This window comes from Hypanus sabinus, chromosome 13, assembly GCF_030144855.1.
Source record: "Hypanus sabinus isolate sHypSab1 chromosome 13, sHypSab1.hap1, whole genome shotgun sequence".
Classification (NCBI taxonomy): domain Eukaryota; kingdom Metazoa; phylum Chordata; class Chondrichthyes; order Myliobatiformes; family Dasyatidae; genus Hypanus; species Hypanus sabinus.
This window is the reverse complement of record NC_082718.1, coordinates 16,056,480-16,074,973: the sequence shown is the minus strand read 5'-3', so window position 1 is coordinate 16,074,973 and position 18,494 is coordinate 16,056,480. Positions and strand designations below refer to the sequence as shown.

At 37.4% G+C, this 18,494-nt stretch overlaps 1 protein-coding gene across 2 annotated transcripts in view; it reads right to left on the bottom strand.

Moving 5' to 3' along the window:
• Positions 1–18,494, bottom strand: part of LOC132403659 (SRSF protein kinase 2-like) — a 227,168-nt gene that overhangs the window by 196,333 nt on the left and 12,341 nt on the right. The window contains exon 3 of one of the 2 annotated variants that reach the window (XM_059987182.1): positions 8,885–8,942. The exons of the other annotated variant lie outside the window; for it this stretch is intronic. The gene's annotated coding sequence lies outside the window, so the exon portion shown is untranslated. The remainder of the gene's footprint in view (positions 1–8,884; positions 8,943–18,494) is intronic. 2 annotated transcript variants of the gene reach the window in all.

Here is an 18,494-nt window from a genome sequence, read left to right as displayed (position 1 = left end):
CAATAACTCAAATAAACCCAATCATTCTGTTCCTACTTCTCCCTAAACTCTATTAACATCACTCAACTTGTAATTCAAATCACATTCAATCTGATCACTACCCATCCCTTAACCACTTTATTCCAATATCCTTTGCCGCATCATTGGTATTTTTTAAAATCAGGGTCTGAGTAGCTCTGATACTGCTGTATGCTGCTGATACGATAGTTAAAATTTTTGAAACATTTCCAATTATTGATTTGTTACCTGTACTGGGATCCAGGAGCAGAGAATGCCAACCTCAACTTGGGATATCGTTCCAGAAAATTAGATAAAACAAAAGCACATTTTGCCATTCAAATCAGATATGTAAAACCAAAGACCAAAGCAAATGAGATATTTACTCAGTTTAAAATAGTGCAGAATGGGCATCAGAATCAGATTGTAACAGCATACAGGTCCTTCTCCAACTACCTCAGCAGAAAGAATTCAGCTTACATCTACCACCCAAGTTCCAAGTAGCTGTTGATAAACTGGTCTGGCTATTTCAATATAAAAGTGAATGGTGCAATACTTTTTTGTTCAAGTCCTCATTCCATGATTGGGGCAGACATTTGTAATATAACTGATAAAGAAATTTATGAGAAATCGTAACTGATGCACCCAAAACAAACACGAATTAAGGAAGTGCCAATGAAGCCTTTTAAGGTAATGTTTCCTTGAGGCTTATAAGCAAAAGAAATTCTGAAATAAATTGCAAAGTTATCATTTAAGATGTTCAAGAGATTTTGTGCATACATAAACATACTATTGCACCAGAGTTCATTTCACTGTCAGAACTACACAAAAGACCCTCAAGTAGTAATCTTTACATTGAACTTCTTCCAAGTCGACAAATTCTGAACCTTCATAAGGCAAGTGAGAAACAGCAAAATCAGACATAACCTTAACTATTTTTTTTTGTAATGAACTCTTCTGATTGCTCAATTACCTACATTAATAGTCCACGTCAGCTACAATCCATATTCTTAGAATATTAAAGACAAGTGATCTAACCAGCCAATATGCTTTCAAACATGTCCCCCCCCCCAAAATCACAAGAACTAGCAACTATTTAAAAATCTGTTGAAAGAGAACAATTTCCACTTTACAGCTGCTATGTAATAAAAGCTCATTTTGTCGCCATATCAGATACCTTCTTTTACAATTAACATTTAGTTGCCAGTTGACAGGTAAAATAATAGAACACTGTTTTAACAATATTTTTAGAAAACATCCATAATAATGAAGGATGAAATCCAAATTATTAGTTTCACAGTTAACTTCTGAACAGTTTTCAACTGTAAACTACTATGATTATAGTGCTAAAATCTTGCCATAGAGATTTTGTGAAAAGAGAAAATGCCACTTACGTCTAATATTACTTTTAAAATGCTGGTTATCATAAACATAATTAACTGCACAATCACTAATTCAAATAAAGAGCATTACAAATCAATGGTTATCTAGATAATGAAGTAGAGTTTCATACTGCAGTCTTGCTGCATAAAATGAATGAAGATTAATGGGGCAAAAGTTTGCATGGGGATCCACAGGATAAGAAAAGCTTAGATTTTCTTTATTTAAATTTTAAAATGAAATAAAGAAATTTTAGAAGGTTTCCAACTAGAACTGACTTTGCAGGCATAACTTGAGGCAGAGTGAAGTTAAGATGGTGCTGAATGACGACTCCTTTGTTTGCATCTTCAGAAACAGCTCTTTTTCCATCTTTAATGTCTTTATTTTTCCCTTTCAGGATTCTTTTGAAGAACAAAAGAACATTAACCCTGGAGTTACACACTGACTTTGGTTCTTTGCAGGAATGGGACCCATTCTCCGGGTTTCAGGACTGGCCATTGTTCAGCACGCCAAGGATTCGGCCTAGTGACATCAGCTCGAATTCGGAAGCCTAAGATCTTGGGAGTCTGGAGATGAGCGGATCGAGGGTCAGTGTCATGGCAGGAGACCTGTGTTGTCGGGGGAGTCAGGATATCTACTATGGGCCCGAAGACCCGGGATCTTTGCGATCTTCAGGCAGAGCTTGTAAAAAGCGATGTAACAGACTTTTAACATCGTAAACCAGCGAGTTGTTTGTTATGTCTCCCCATTCGCCAGGGAAAAAAAAATGGAGACACCTCCTCCTCCCTTATTAGGGAGAGTGGTATGTCGAATGCCAGATGAAACACAGTCTTTGGAGTAACTGTAAATCTGTGTCTTTGCTATTGCTTTGCTCACACTGAGTGCTCAGTGGTGATACCGATGCTTGGTTTTTTTTGCCGGTGAGGGAGGGGGGAATTGTTGATCACTGCTGTTTATGTGCAGGAGGGGAGCTGGGGGTGGACTTTGGGTTTCTTATGTTTATCTGTCATTCATTCTTTGGGGCACTTCTCCATTTTGGTAGATGTTTCTGAAGAAAAAGAATTTCAGGACATATATTGTATACATTTCTCTGACATTAAATTGGACCTTTGAACTTTTGTCCTTTGATAAAGAATAACAACTTAAATTTAATTTATCTAATATTTTAATGAATATCAAACAATGACTAATTTTTTTTTTAAATCACTAATGTCTAATAACTTGCTTCACTGCTTATGCTTAGCTACATTCTGCAACATAGTAATTACATATGACTTTTTTTATATATTGAATTTTCTACATCAAAATATCAGGATGTTTTATCACATTTGACTCATGAAGAAGAATAACACTGGAAGCCTTATTCTTCTCTTCCTTAAATCATGCCAGATACTTTGGGATAAGAAAAGAGCAAAATAAATTATTTCTAGTTAATTTTAAACAAACTGTCATGACTTTAACAAAATACAGAAGGAGCAAATGACCGCAATAAATGAAAACTATTAAACTATGCTCTTATATAACTGAACATAATGTGATGCAGCAGCTTAAGTAGGAAAAATAAAAGTAATTTTCAAAAAGATGATTTCAGATACTTAACTAAAGAATCTCTCTTTTAATAAAAAGATGTTTTAACATATTATATACACAACCCAACATGGTTATTTTCAAAAGACCCTGTAAATTATAATAAAAGCTGTATCACTCTCCCCATGGAAAACATACTGTATTTACTTGTTACTGCTGGAAAAGCTGATGTTTTCTTGTTATTGTACTGACGTGATATTTCAATTTATTTTATGCATTGCTAAACTTAGAAGGAAAATATACTCAAAATAAAAACAAAAAATAACAATGATTTGATGGAATATAAAAATTACTACAGGTAACAGAACAATCATGGTTTGCATTCCATAACACTATAATCCAAGAAACATGCACTCTTAAGCAAATTGTTTTTTTCTTACTTACAATTTTATGTAAAATAACCAATAATGATTGTTTCTCTGCTGATGTGAATATCGAGTCTATAGAAAACTGACAGCTGAGTCTTTGTCTGATCACTACAATGTAAGTTATGTAACATTTAATATAAAGCTCATCTGCTTATAAAGTCCTTTGAAAGGCAATTACAAATGTTTTATATGCAAGATAAAACCGTATAATGAACTTTAAAAGGCTAAATTATTGGGTAAAATTTAAAGTTTCAGTTATTGTATTACAATACTGGATAGAGTTATGCCATCATTAAAGTACAATTCATTTGTTACTGAAAATATAAAAATAATCCATATTACCCCAGAAAATGAAAACAAAACTTTTCATATTCAATGATTTTAGCAACTTAATGTTTCTGCAAATGAAAATCACTAACACTAAAAATTTTGAAATCCAGTCAGGCTTTCAACCTAAATCAGCAATCAATATATTACATGTTCCAATAAGTTCCTTGGTTGATTAACATACAAGTTATTTCATGAACATTTTATACAATCCTAAAACAATTGGAACTTAATCTATTAAACATCCATTTAATCAATGTCTCCCAAATCTGATGCTTACTTTCTCCCCCAAGTATACTGACAGTAGTACAGTACTGTCCTTACAATGCTGCTAAACATCAGCACTCAAAATCATAAAGAATTAATTTATATTTGCATTTCAGTTCACTTCAAAATTGAATACTTTCATATTATTGTACAAAGATCTAGGGTGAATAGCAACTTTGGATTCAGTACTGGCTTGCCTATTGTAGACAGCGGGAGCAGAAGGCTGTTATTCTTGATTAATCTCCATGACCAATGGTGTCCTGCAAGGATCGGTGCTGGGACCTCTGGTGTTTGCGATATACATTAATGATTTGAATGCAAATGCAGATGGGTAGATTGGCAAGTTTGTAGATGATACCAAGATGGATGGAATTGCATACAATGCAAAAAAAATCTATCAAAGAATATAGTCGAATACAGACCAGTTACAGATACAGGCAGGGAAATGGCAGATGAAGTTTAATCTGGGTAAGTGTGAGGTGCTTCATTTTGGGAAATCAAATGAAAGGAGGAAGTATAGAGTTAATGGTAGATTTCACAGATACAGAGGGAAGATTTACTGTCTTGAGGTGGTTCTGAAGAGGAACACCAAACTGATTCTGGAGATGGGGAGGGGGAGGGAGGTTAGCCTATGAGGAGAGAAGAGTAGCCAGTGATTATACTCACCGGAATTCAGGGAGGATAAGAAGGGATCTTATAGAAATATGCAAAATTATGAATGATAAATAAGATAGAGGCAGGAAAGTTGATTTTATTAGTAAGTGAGACTGAAACTAGGAGACACAGCCTTAAGATTAGGGGGAATAGACTGAGGACGGCGATGAAGAGAAACTGCTTTTTCAGAGAGTAGTGAATCTGTGGAATTCTCTGCTCAGGGAAGCAGTAGAGCCTGCCTCATTATATTAAAGGCACAATAAGAAAGACTTTTCCATAGCAGAGGAAATGAGGGTTCTGAGGAAGAGGTTGGTAGGTGGAGCTGAGTCCAGGGCCAGATCAGCCAAGGTCTTATTGAATGCCGGAACAGGCTGGTCAGATCAGGTGACTTACTCCTGCTCCTATATTTTTTGTCCTAATACCCTGCAGTCCAGGTCCGTAATTGTCTGAAAGAGGGTACAGAATGGATAAAGTGGTAAAGGTGGTACATAGCATGCTTGCCTTCATTGGTAGGAGTGTGGAGTATATAGATAAGGAAGTCGTGCTGTACCACTTTAGTCAGACTGTCCCCTCCAGAACTGCAAGCAGGTCTGGTCATCCCACTATAAGAAGGATGTGTAGACTGTGGAGAGGGTGCAGAAGAACTTTACCAGATGCTGCTTGAATTAGAAGCTATGAGTTATAAGATTGGACAAACTTGTATTGTTTTCCCTAGAGTAGGGATTCCCAACCTAAGGGTCTACAGACCCCTTGCTTGTCCATGGCCTCCTCTACCGTCACTCCGACGTGTCTGTCCATGGCCTCCTCTACTGTCAAGAGGATGTCGATGGAGCAATTCCTTATCCCCCACCTAGGTAGCCTCCTTCCTGCCAGCATGAACATCCAACTCACTGACCTCCGTTGATACCCCTGCCCCCCACCCTTACCCCCATCCCAATCTATTATTTTAATCTGGTTCTCTTTCTCTCTCTTTTCTCCCTCACTATAATCTCTCCCCCCAGCCCTACCTTTCTTTCTCTTTTATTTCCCATAATTCTCCACCTTTCCCCTAGCCCATTTCCCTCCAGCCTATCACTTCCCAGCTCTCTACTTTATCCCTCCCCCCACTTCTTATCCCTCCTCGACCATCCCATGTTACTTCACTCCTGATGAAGGGTCTCGGCCCGAAACATCGTTATTACCTCCTCCCATAGATGCTGTCTGGCCTGCTGAGTTCTGCCAGCATTTTGTGTTTTTTTATTTTTTCCAGCATCTGCAGATTCACTTGTGATGCCTTGCTTAATGGTATTGGGCCATGGGATAAAAAGAGTTGGGAACCCCTGTCTTAGATTGTCGAAAGCTGAAGGAAGGCCTATTGTGGTTTTCAGAAGAATGTGAGGCACAGTTAGTATAGTCTGGGGGTCGGCAACCCGCGGCTCCGGAGCCACATGTGGCTCTTTTACGTCTGTGCTGCGGCTCCCTGTTGCTTTGGGAAATAATTGGTCAGTATTTAATTAAAATGTATTTTATGTTAGTTTGTTAGTTTTTGAAATGTAATTCTAAATTTGAAGATTATGGTGATCTTGTACAATCTAAATAAGACGTTGTGGCGACCCATTTCCTGACACATCCGAACCGGCTCACAATTAGCCAGCGTTCAGGCTAAGGGAGATAGCCTACGGGGGTTTGTGAGTACATGTCTTTTGCAGCATCCGCGCCCATGGGGGGCGGGTTGAGGGAGGCTTAAAAGCAAGGCTGTTTAGTTCGAATAAAGCTATCTTTGACTGCAGTTTACTGACTGCGTGTAGCACACCGCTACAACGTGTTTTTATCGCTGGCTGTCCAGAGGGGAGGTGCTGAAACGCTTTGTCGCGTGTCTGGAAGAAGTGAAAACTTTCCTGGGCAGCAAAGGGCTCACCTTTCCTGAGCTGGAACAGCCAGGGTGGCTGGAAAAGCTACACTTCATGGTAGACATGACAGCGCACCTGAACACGCTGAACACAGCTCTTCAGGGGTAAGGACGTACAGCCCTGCACATGTTGGAGGATGTTTTGGCATTCGAGCGCAAGTTGACAGTGCTTGCCAGAGATTTACAGAAAGGCACATTGTCTCACTTCCCCAATTTGAGAGAGTTCAAACAAGGTCACGACATGATAAATTCGGAGTATTTACATTCTGCAATCATCGCAATGCAAACATCGTTTTGGAAACGCTTCTGTGAGTTCAGAGAGGAAAAAAACACATTATCCTTCCCGGTCACTCCCCTAAGCATCGATCCATCCCTACTGAATACGACTGCATTGGCAGGTGTGAGTCAACCTGACCAAGAATGATAAATATTTTAATTGCCTATTATTTTACGTATATTCATATGTTTTCATTGTTCAGTGAAATAGTCCTTTTATTTTTCAGGTTGACAGCTGGCTGACGTTATTTTTGGTTTGCTGCTGGCGGCAAATTTAAGTTTGGCGATTTTCATAAATACAAGAAGGACTCAAATAGACGTTGAGTATTTTACTTAAAAGTAACCTTCAACCCAAAGTCTTTTTTTCGGAGTTCAAAATGTTTTTGTTGCATGCAGAAATGTAATTTCGTTTTCTCTGCAGGAGTTCATCAATTTCATAAATGCAACACATTATAGTTTGTTTATACATAGCATAAAGGCAAAACAAAACGTTGTATGCAGTGTTATTTCATTTTAAATGTCAAACGGGTTTTGCGGCTCCCAGTGTTTTCTTTTCTGTGGGAAACGGGTCCAAGTGGCTCTTTCAGTGGTAAAGGTTGCTGACCCCTGGTATAGTCAGTCAGAATCTTTTCTCCACAGCAAAAATGTCAAACACCAGAGGGCATGCTTTTAAGGTTAGTGGAGAGAAATTTAAAGGTGAAGTAAGGGACAAGTGTTTTTTAAACCAAATGCATAAAGCTGGTAGGTGCCTGGTAGCAGGCAATCCAGAAGAGTTTAAGAGGCTTTTAGATAAGCATATGAATATGAAATGGAGGGAGATGGATGATACATTGGACATTCAGTATAAATTGGCATCAAGATTGGTACAACATTGTGGACTGAATGGCCAGTCTAACATTGTAGTATTCTATGTTTTATTTTTCTTGTTTTGCGTAAATTGGTCCTTCTACTTTCTTGACATCTTTTTGACCAAGATTCTTCTCAAACAAGCTTTAAGTATAATCATTCTATTTGCATTCATTTTGAAATACTGCCGATGCTAGTGACTTCAAATATTGTTTACAAGTAAAACAATTTTTCTAAAATCCCCGGTGCTTGGCTTGAGGAACATATTAAATTACTTTAACTGCTTCAATTTAAAACACTGAATACTGCAGGACCTATTATATAAGATAATACATGAAAAGAGCTCTATGTGGCACCATGGGAATAAAAGTTCTTTTGTATGATGATATTTGAAAAATAGAGGAATCTGATCCTTTATTGTTCAGCGATGGACTATAAACCCACACGGTATACGCAGCTGTTTGGAGGTCATTGTCAGAGATTATTTGAAAAAGCAATTTTGCAGAGTAAAATACTTATTTTGAGTAAAGCTCTATTCATGCAAAGAACATCCCACATGCCTTACTTCTGAAGCAACTACGGAAAATTTACTAACAGTATCTGAAGTACTTTTACTTACTTTGCAAAGTATCTCAAAATCTTACATTAGTAAGTATGTTCCAATAATTCACAGGTTACTTAGCAAATAATATTTACACAGAACAACTCTATCCAAATTTTATTGCAAATGACAATGCTCTCCAGCCAAAAAAACATGCCATGGTAGCAGTTCAGAACAATTTTTTGCTCTAAATCTATTTCATTTGCTGCAAAAAATTCTAAAACAGGTCTCCAAAATGTCAAGCACATGCATTAAAAATGCAAACAATCATGAAGCAGCAACACCGATCTGAGGCTAGAAACAAATCGACTAAAAAAATCATACTAAAGGTTGTAAAAATTGTCCTAGAGGAGTCATAATAAGGATTATTCCTATTGCCCAATAGTAAAATTTAGCTGTTTATTACAACTGTTCTGACTGCAGCGTGCAAGGTTCATAGTCTGACACATAATACTATTTGACAATAAAAAGGCCGATCATTTCTTCTTTTTGGCAAGCTTAAAGATACTACAGCTACTAGCCAGTCAAATAAGATCAGTTTCTTTAGTAACTTTACAAAATAGAGCATATGCTGTCAATACAAGGCCAAAATATCCTATTATTAAGCTATTGTTATAGTTCTATAGGAACAAAGTCAAGCTAGATTAGAAACAGATGCAGACATTGACAACATCCCAGACTGCCTTCACGCACCTCCTTATCATCAGGAGCCCAGCCTCTTGGTGAGAAATGGTATCTAGTCATGGGACATCTAAAGAAAGGGGGAGAAAAAAAAACACTGTACCAATTTTCTCTGACCCTGTAATAAAAGCTTAACTCAATCTAAATCACTATTAATATCAAATAACTACTACTAAAATTAAATCAGAGACTCACCTCATTGATTCTGTTTTTTTGTCAATACAGAAGTATTTTGTAATGCATATAAAAAGTTTTGTAATATATATTTTAAACACAAAAATGCAGATGCTCAAAATCTGAAATAAAAACAAATTACCAGACATACAGGTCAGGCAGCATCTGTGGGAGAAGGAGGAGTTAATGCTTTATGTCCAGTATTTTTCATCAGAATTAAGTGTTGTGTATTTCTACCACTCTGTTTTCATTATGTTCATAACTTGCTTTTCAGGCAAGGAAGTTCATGTTCTAGCAGCAAGTTAACTTTGAACAACATGACATACCAAGCACAGTCAAAATATTAGTTTTGACCTAAAATCAAGTTCTTACTTTATATTTGAAAGGAGTATTAAGGTGATTTTTCTGCTAATATGGGAGAAGGTATTAATCATTATGTAAAATATCCATAAAATAATTGTGGCAACAAAAATGATTGAAAACATTAAAGGACTGCCAATTGCAATGCTCACCAGAATATTATATACAAGAACACCTCATAGGAAATCCATAACGGGATCCAAAGTAGTTCACGGCTAAGATTATGAGGTAGTGAAAACCACATCTCAAGAACCCTTCTTTCTATACTCAATACTATATGTTAATTAACAGTATATTGGTTTCATTTATGTATGAAAAAGATGTCCCGTAATAACAAGAGAAGGTTTTTCCAAAGAACTGAGATCCTCAGGAATTGGCAGTATTTGTAAGTAATTTTTCACCTCGATGACATTTGAAAAATAAAGTATATATCCCACCATAATGACTGCTATAAAACCAATAATGGACATGAGGAAATTAAATTGAAACTGACTTTAGTGTGTATATGGAAAAATTAACTAACATACGAATGATTCCATTAAAAGAGATCCACATTACAAAATATGCATTAGAAATGTAAAATACTGAAATCATAACTATTAATAAGTACCATATATCCAAAGGCTGGAGAATCACAATCACAGCTGCACCAAGATTACATTAATCTAACACACCCATTAAGAAATTTCCAATGAAAAAGAAACTTCAGCCAAAATAGCTTCAAAGTTGTTAAGGAACATCTATATTAAGTTTGGACATTAATAGGAAACTATTCAAAGACAGGAAGAATAAGCATATGGACCTTAATTCAAATCACTTTTAATGTTTCAGTATGGAAAACCAAATTGTTTGTCCACATGGCACACATTTAAATGTATTCAGTGAAGAACAGAAGAGCCAAAGTGACAAGTTTTGTAAAGGTATACCATCTACTACTCAGATAATGAAGTAGTCCCATTCAAAGAAATTGCCTTCACTAAATCCCCTGAGAGCAAGTTAAACTGTGTAGAAACATCCACAATGTACCTGTGAGGATGGTTCAGAGGTAACAGTATATGGAATCTTCTGACTCCAAAGTATGGATTACTCTTCCGTTATCTGTACCAGTCTTAAAGCACTCAACTCATGCCCACCTGGAACAAAGCAATCCATGAGTGATACCCTGTTGATCATCCTAAAGCACCAGTATAAAAGAAAAACGATGCACTGCAGCATCTTTGCAAAGTATCTTTCTCAAAGCCTTTCAAACCTACAATTTCTAAAACTTGAAAGGGCAAAGGCAATAACTGCAAGGGAACACCATCACATACAAGTTCCTCTCTATATCACATTATCATCAAAACTTTAAAGTATTGGCATTCCATCACATCAATATCCAAAGGTGACTTCAAGACAACTAAAGAAATTCAAGGAAGCTGACCAGCGGCATGTTGAGGGTCAAATTTGATGGGCAACAAAAACTGTATTTGCCAACAACATCCAAACTTTGAGAGTGATTTTCTTAAATGAGTTACTTAAGGAAACTTTTGTGCACATTTGTTATTGTCTTTCCTGCCTTTCCACTATCGGCAATGAAAAGCTTTAGGGCTTTGCAGTTATCAAAGACAATAATTTTTGACATTCACCAAACTGAGTCCATTAAATGATTTGTAGTTTCAAGTGCAGTGTTATGGTAAATCAAGGAATGATAAATCCTTAAAAAAAATTAGTATTTTTGTTGAAACTCCTTTTATCTACACATAAATTCTATCTGCAAATTTACAACAATCATAAAATGATTGATGCATACTTCCTGGAACTTACACTGTTGAGAACACTCTTCACAATTTGGAACGCATACATGAGGAAATCTGCAGATGCTGGAAATTCAAGCAACACACACAAAATGCTGGTGGAATGCTTCAGGCCAGGCAGCATCTATAGGAAGAAGTACAGTCGACGTTTCAGGCCGAGACCCTTCGTCAGGACTAACTGAAAAAGATAGTAAGAGATTTTTTACTATCTTTTCTTTCAGTTAGTCCTGACAAAGGGTCTCAGCCCGAAACATTGACTGTACTTCTTCCTATAGATGCTGCCTGGCCTGCTGCGTTCCACCAGCATTTTGTGTGTGCTGCTTCACAATTTGGAAATACTTTACAAGATCATGCGGCCTTCTCTCAACTCCATGTGGCAATGATTTGAGATTTAACATTTATATGAAGCTTTCTACGCTTGATTTTAAAAAAAAATTAAAACTTGCAGAACTTTGCTCAAGCTCTTGGCATTAGCGGCAGACCAATCGATTTGGAGAGAAAGAGTTTAAAAAAGGAGCATTTCATGGGGATCGGCACATTAGCTGCGGACAAATTGATCTGCGATTCATTAGCAGAAGCAAATGAAAGTAAATCAGGTCAAAGCAGAACAGCAAGGGCTTTTGGCCTTTAGCTCTCTTATAGCTAGGAGGGCGCTTTAGTTCAAATGGAAAGATGTTTTTCCTCCTACTCATGCTCAATGGTTATGCAACATTATGTCATGTTTAGATTTAGAGAAGATGCATTGTTCAATTTCTGACTCTCATCAAGATTTTCAAACATTGTGGGGACCTTTTCTGAACTATTTTCAAAACCAATTTGTTGTTTAAACTCAGATGTTGGCTATTATTTTTATTATATAAGGTACTTTACTTTCTTTTCTACTTACTGTCTTGGTAGGGGTTAGATTCTTTTTTTTGTAATGATTTAGTATAGTTCAATATAATTATTGATTAACTTACATGAATAAGAGGTAATGAGATTGTTATTATGAACAGATATAATGTAATTGGTAGTTCTTTTAAATCTTTTTTGACCTTTTATATACACTTTCTTGTACTCTGTATTCTTCTATGTAGAAACTAATAAAAATATTGGAAAAGGAAAAGCAAGGACATTAAGGGTGGGGAGAGCCAACCTTGGATAACTAAGGAAATAAAAGGCATCAAACTAAAAGCTCGTGCATATAAAGAATAGTGGGAGACTGGAAGATTGGGAAAACTTTAAAAGGCAACAAAGTACCACTAAGTGAGCAATAAAGAAAGGGAAGCTAGATTATGAAAATAATCCAGCACAAAATATAAAAAACATTTAGTAAAAGCTTTTAATAATTATATAAAGCAGAAAAGGATAGCTAAAGTGAATGTAGGTCCCTTGGAGGATGAAAGAGGGAATTGATATTGGGTAATCAAGAAATGGCCAGGGCTTTGAATTACTATTTTGTGTTGGTCTTCATGGTGGAGGACACATATAACATGCCAAAGACAGATGTTATGGATGCAATGGGAGGCGAGGACCTCGATACAATAGCTATCACTAAAGAGGTAGTGCTGAGCAAACTTGTAGGCCTAAAGATACACAATTCTCCTGCTCCTGATGGAATGCATCCCAGGGCACTGAAAGAAATGGCAGAGGTTATAGTAGGGGCTTTGGACTCTGGGCTCCAGGCAGGTGCTGTCGGATTGGAAGGTGGCAAATATCATGCCACTGTTCAAAAAAGGATGTAGGCAAAAGGTAGGTAATTATAGGACAGTTAGTTTAACATCTGTAGTTGGGAAAATGCTTGAAGCCATCATTAAAGAAGAAACAGCAAGGCATTTGGAAAGAAATGGATCCATCAGGTAGACGCAGAATGGATTCAGCAAAGGCAGGTCCTGTTTGACAAATTTATTGGCATTCTTTGAAGATATAATAAGTGCAGCGGATAGAGGGGAACAGATGGATATTATTTACTTGGATTTCCAGAAGGTGTTCAATAAGGTGCCACATAAAAGACCTATCCATAAGATAAGGATGCATAGAGTTGGGGGTGATGTATTAGCATGGATAGAGGATTGGTCAACTGATAGAAATCAGAGAGTTGGGATATATGGGTAATACTCTGATTGGCAATCAGCTGTGAGCGGTGTGCCGCAGGGGTCAGTGCTGGGCCTGCAACCGTTTACAACATACATTAATGATTTGGAAGAGGGGACCAAGTATAGTGTATCTAAGTTTGCTGATGATTCTAAATTTTGTGGAAAAGCAAATTGTGCAGAAGATAGAGAGATATAGATAGGTTAAGTGAATGGGCAAGGGTCTGGCAGGTGGAATACAATGTTGGTAAATGTGAAGTCATCCATTTTGGCAGGAAAAATGAAAGAGCAGATTATTATTTAAATAAATTATTAAAATTGAAGCATACTGCTGTGCAGAGGGACTTGGGAGTGTTTGTGCATGAATCACTAAAGGTTGGTTTGCAAGTGCAGCAGGCTATCAAGAAGGCAAATGGAATGTTGGCCTTCTCTGCTAGAGGGATTGATTGAACTTAAGAGCACAGAGGTTATGCTGCAACTGTACAGGGTATTGGTGAGGCTGCACCTGAAGTACTGCATGCAATTCTGGTTTGATTACTTGAGGAAGGATATACTGGCTTTGGAAGTGATGCAGAGAACATTCACCAGGTTGATTCCAGAGATGAGAGGGTTAGACTATGAGAGATTGAGTTGCCTGGACTGTACTCACTGGAATTCAGAAGAATGAGAGGAGATTTTATAGAAACATATAAAATTATGAAAGGGATAGATGAGACAAAGGCAGGAAAGTTATTTCTACTGATAGGTGAGACTAGAATGAGAGGACATAGCCTCAAGATTTGGGGTAGTAGATTTAGGATGGAGATGAGGAACTGCATTTATAGACAATAGACAATACGTGCAGAAGTAGACCATTCGGCCCCTCGAGTCTGCACCGCCATTCTGAGATCATGGCTGATCATTCACTATCAATACCCAGTCCCTGCCTTGTCCCCATATCCCTTGATTCCCCTATCCATCAGATATCTATCTAGCTCCTTCTTGAAAGCATCCAGAGAATTGGCCTCCACCGTCTTCCGAGGTAGTGCATTCCACACCTGCACAACTCTCTGGGAGAAGAAGCTCTTCCTCAACTCTGTTTTAAATAACTGACCTCTTATTCTCAATCCATGCCCTCTGGTACTGGACTCTCCCAACATCTGGAACATATTTCTTGCCTCAATCCTATCAAATCCTTTAATTATCTTAAACGTTTCAATCAGATGATTTCCCAGAGAGTGGTGAATCTGTGGAATTCTCTGCCCAATAAAGTGATGGAGGCTACCTCAGTAAATATATTTATGATGTTGGACAGATTTTGACCTAAAATCAAGTTCTTACTTCATATTTGAAAGGAATGTTAAGGCAATTTTTCTATAGGGGAAATTGAGGGTTATGGGGAAAAAGGCAGGTAGGTGGAGATGAGTCCATGGTCAGATCAGCCATGATCTTATTGAATGGCAGAGCAGGCTCGACAGACCAGATGGCCTACTCCTGCTCCTATTTCTTATGTAAAATATCATAAAGACTTGTAAAGTATTGTTAAATATACAGGTAGTCCTTGAGTTACGAATGTCTGACTTACAAACAACTCATACTTACAAACAGCCTGCCATAAAGCCTATTATATTAAAAACTTGTCGGCATTCACCATTTTAAGTCGGATCACATTGCCATTAACACTTTGTTGAGTGCGTAACTTTGTACTTGGCTTAAATTTTTCTTAACATGATTCACCCTGACCCTCCTTTTCAGTCAGCACCACCCCCACTTGTCCCATTTAATGTCTCTTTCTTAAGTGTTTTATATGCATAGAAAGGTAAAATATATACTATATATTAAGACAAATATTTGACTAACTGACACTAAATACCAGATGTACCTGTTCTGACTTACATACAAATCCAACTTAAAGACAAACTCAGTAACGGAACTTGTTCGTAACCCGGGAACTGCCTGTATTGCAAAGTAACCATTTGACCCATACAGGTCAATGATAAACCTTGTGCCAGGCAAATAGCTCAACAAGACAAGAGATAGTTATCAAATTTCAGGATAACTTGCACCACTCTTAACATTAGTGGCACAGCAATGGAAACGGTGAGCAGTTTCTAACTCCTGAAAATAAACATCTCGTACAACCTCTCATGGCCCCAGAACACATTCCACACAATCAGGAAAGCTCATTAATACCTCCAATTTCTGAGGAGACTGAAGAGTGCTGGACCACGTACATCTATATTCATGTCATTCTACAGATGCCCAGTAGAGAGTATCCACATATGCTGCATCACCACATCATATGGAAACTGCACTGCAGCAAACAAGAATCTACATGGGTTAATCAAAACTGCCCAACACGTCACCTATACAGGTGTCCCCCCCTTTACAAAGGTACAGTGTTCCTATGAAACCTTTCTTAAGCCAAAATGGCGCAAAGCGAAGAACCATTAATTTATACCGGAAAAATTTTCTCAAAAGCGAAAATCCTCTTTGTAATGCGAAAACAGGTTACTAACGTAGGTCTTTTGTAAAAGTGAAGTGGTGCAAAGCAAGCATTTGTAAAGCGGGGGATACCTGTACCAGCCTATCCACCGAAGAGATACATAAAGGTGTCAGAAACAGCCAGTAACACCATGAAGGATCCCACCCACCCTGTTCATGGACTGTTTGCCCCACTCCCATCAAGGAGGAGTCTATGTAGCATCCACATTGGGGCCACCAAACTCAAAAACAGTTACTTTCCCCAAGAATATTAGAGTGGGGGGAATTATTCACAAACACATTTACATCCTAAAGAGGAAAATAAATTCACAATGGATTAAAAAAAAGCAATGTATGCCAAAAGGAAGAACAAGGAAACATCCATGTTTCAGGTTTTGGCTGGTATTTAAAAGAAAAATATTCAGTTGATCAGGAAGAATCAGTATTGATTTGAGAGGTTGGGCAATGCCTGACAAGCATGACTCAAATGTTTGAGGAGACAGCTAAAAAAAAACCAGTTGGGTAGATGTCAACAAAATTAATTTATATCAATGTCCAAAAAGCATTTAATGAATTTCACTCCCCCTCCCCTTGCAAAATTGTTAGCTAAAGTTGAACCTCAAGATTTAATTAAGTTATTAACCTGGCTAGAAAATAGTCTAATAGCAAGAAATAGAGGGGGGATAAAAGGCAGGAATTGAAATTGGTAACAAGTGAAATTGTTAACAAGTGGGGTTCTACAATAATCTATGTTGAAATTGCAATTATTCATTGTTAGTTTGCCATTGACAAAAGAATAGGTAGGCAGTGTGCACAGTAGTATCAAATTAAGTGCATTTAGTTTAAGTAAAGGAGCAAACCTGTGGCAAATAGATTTCAACTGGACAAATATGAAGTAAAAGCTTAGAAGAACTCAAATGGTCACCAACCAGAACAACTGAGGGTACACTGCATTCAATTATGTCTAATCTGGCTGTGTACTACTTGGAAGAAAAAAAATGCTGAGAGCAGCTAGGATATCTATTTTCAGAATCTTTGACAAAATAGAAAATGTAGACTACAACCTACAAAGTGACAAATATATAACCAAGCTTTGGAAGCAACTAATTCGCAATGAATGAGTATGTATGGCATAGCTCAACAAGAATTTTACTTAAAGATACAGCACAGTAACAGGCTCTTATGGCCCAGCATCTAATTACACTCACGTGACCAATTAACCTAGCAACCCGTACATCTTCGGAATATGGGAGGAAACCAGAGTACCTGAAGAAAACCTGCACAATCACAGGAAGAACCTACAACTCCTTTCAGGCAGCCGGTTGTTGGTGCCACAATAGCATTATGCTAACCTTTACACTACCATATCCTCTTAAATTATGCTGTAAAATTTTGTACAGAAAATACAAAACACATTACTTAAAAAATTTTTGAACAGTGCTGAGTTCTTGGAACAAGTAGCCTTGGTCCTATGACTTGCAAAGGACTCTGCACGTCTGGATGCCTCTGGATCAAATGACTGCCCTGATTAGCCATTATAATTATACAATGCAAATATCAGAGTAGTAGGAGAATGAGACAGAACTTGCTCAGATTTTGTTTAATAATACCACTGCTCTAAACTGCTTTGTGGTTTTGAAATACAAGAGTAAAAACAGAAAATGCATTGCAATCAATATCCAACACCAGGATAAAAAATATTTCACTTCATCATAAAATGCAGTATTAAATAAGTTATAAGATTTTACATTGCAGTATCTTTAGGCAGCATTTTTTATTCTTTCGCTGTGGCTATGTAATAAAGATTAAATTTACCTTCAAATCATTTTTATCAAAAGGATTTATTTTATCATAATGTCCTACACCTTTTTTATATATAATGCTCCATGAATTGGGATAAAATCAGATCAGGCTTTATTATCATTGTCTTATATGATGTGAAATTTGCTGCGCTGATGCACCAGAACAGTGCAATGGAACAATAATGTCATTTTCAAGGCCTGCTCAAAAATCAATGACAGGGGGGAAAAGCTGTTCTTGAATCACTGAGTATGGGTCTTCAGGCTCCTGTACCTCCTTCCCTGATGGTAGTTATGAGAAGAGAGCACACCCGGATGTTGAGTGTCTTTAATGAATGATGTCACCTTCTTCAGGTACATCCTCGATGGTGGGGAGGATTGTGCCATAATAGAGCTAGCTGAGTCAACAACCCTCTGCATTTCTTCCAATCCTGTGCTGTGGAGCCTCATATCAGGCTGTGATGTAACGAATCATAATTCTCCCCAACAAAGAAACTTCCAAGGGCCTTTGCTGACATAACAAAACAAAACACCTCACAAAGAATTGATGGTGTGCCTTCTTTATGACTGCATCAGTGTCAAGGGCCCAGAACCAATCTGTGAAATGTAGACACCCAGGAACATAAAGATGCTCACCCTTTCCATCACTGACCCTCAGTGAGGACTTGTATGTGTTCTCCCATGCAAAGTTTTGTTAAAAGAACACCTCAGTCTTAGGAAAGACAAACTAACAAACCCTCAAGTCTACAAAGAACTGTTCTTCAACGAAGTGGTTAGGCATAATTTGAAAGGAATACACTAGTTACATACACTCTACTGTATGTCATCTGACAATGTTATAAAACACCATACTGTATTCTCCAGCTTAATGTGAGAATGCCATTTCAAATCTGTTCATATTTTGTAAGTACCACTTTTTTTAATAAAGGCAAAAATCATTCACACTCAAATTTCCCCTTAA